Raw genomic sequence first — 1,416 nt, 5'->3', positions numbered from 1 at the left:
ATGATTGTTAATAACTTTTTAACGAAGGACGAGCGACGGCTAAAACCTGTAGGAGGTTACTCACGGTCATGACCTTGACAGCATATGTCAAGGTCAAGGTCATCGGAGGGTGGTTCCCTTTTGTAAAGGTTTACCCGATTTTTAAATGTATCTTTATACCTATACTTATACTTGTACTTATACCTATACTTATACCTATACTTGTACCTATACTTATATTGTACTTTTATGTATGTATTGAGTTTCATGTATGTATTTTATATTAAGTTTTATGTATTTTATACGTTTTTAAATGTATTTCTTAATATGTATTTTACTTTTACTTATATTTATACTTATATTTATACCTATACTTGTACTTATATTATATTTTTATGTAGGTATGTATTGAGTTTTATATTGAGTTTTATATATGGGAAGGGAATACATATACATATATCACTTTAAATAATATATTGCGAAGAATATTACTACGTCGACCCGCCATCAGAGGTCTATAGATATTCGCTAAAATTCTCGCAAGTGCTTTGATACGCGTATATCTGTATATATAGATTCTCGATTTAATAACTAAAACAGGTGTCTAAGGTAGGCTTCCATTACAATACCTTACTGATGAGTCCAGTATTGGAAGCCGGGACGAAACGCCAACATTACGTGATATTCTTCGCAATATATTAGAATAAATAAGAAAAAAAACCTTTTTTTAAAAAAAGAAAAACATACGCCAAGTGCATAAAAATATATTGAACTTATTGATCAAAAACAGATATGAGATAAATATAATTGACCAAGTGTATTCTTCATTACGCTAGTCACATAAGACAGACCCTGCTCAAAAGAATGGATAGAACGGTATTAGATATTATAAAAAATTCGACAACTTTATATCATAATTAATATAGTTATATAAGGTTATATCAGAAGCACTGGTGTGACTTGATAACATTTCTATCATAACTAATAAAGTTGTATCTGCTTTACTCCTAATATGAATGTCATGATTCAAGATTGACCAGTTTATATATTAACAAATATAAATTTTATTATACGTTCTATCTATTTGAATAAAGAATTAACAGAATTTTACCTAAAATATCAATACGTTTTAATAGCGAATATTATGAAAACATTCAAATCTCATCCAATATGATATTTGTAACTACCTGACTTTCGACTTGCGCGGAGTTAGCTCGTCGGAATAATTGTCCGAGGATTCGAAAGAGGTTCGATCGGTAGGAGAATGCAGGGCAAGTAAAGTCTCAGACGGATGTAAAATAACAAAATAATCTGATTTATTAATTTCGCCGAAATGGCTTGTATTCTACCGGAACAGATCAAAAGAAACGGCTTAGCGCCGAGGTGGTCGCAATGTATCGGCGAATACGTGTGTATGCTTTGTGTACGCGTGGTGTT

Source organism: Cyphomyrmex costatus, unplaced genomic scaffold (genome assembly GCF_001594065.2).
Source record: "Cyphomyrmex costatus isolate MS0001 unplaced genomic scaffold, Ccosl1.0 scaffold313, whole genome shotgun sequence".
Classification (NCBI taxonomy): Eukaryota; Metazoa; Arthropoda; class Insecta; order Hymenoptera; family Formicidae; genus Cyphomyrmex; species Cyphomyrmex costatus.
The sequence above is the reverse complement of the archived record's forward strand: the minus strand, read 5'-3'. Positions refer to the sequence as shown.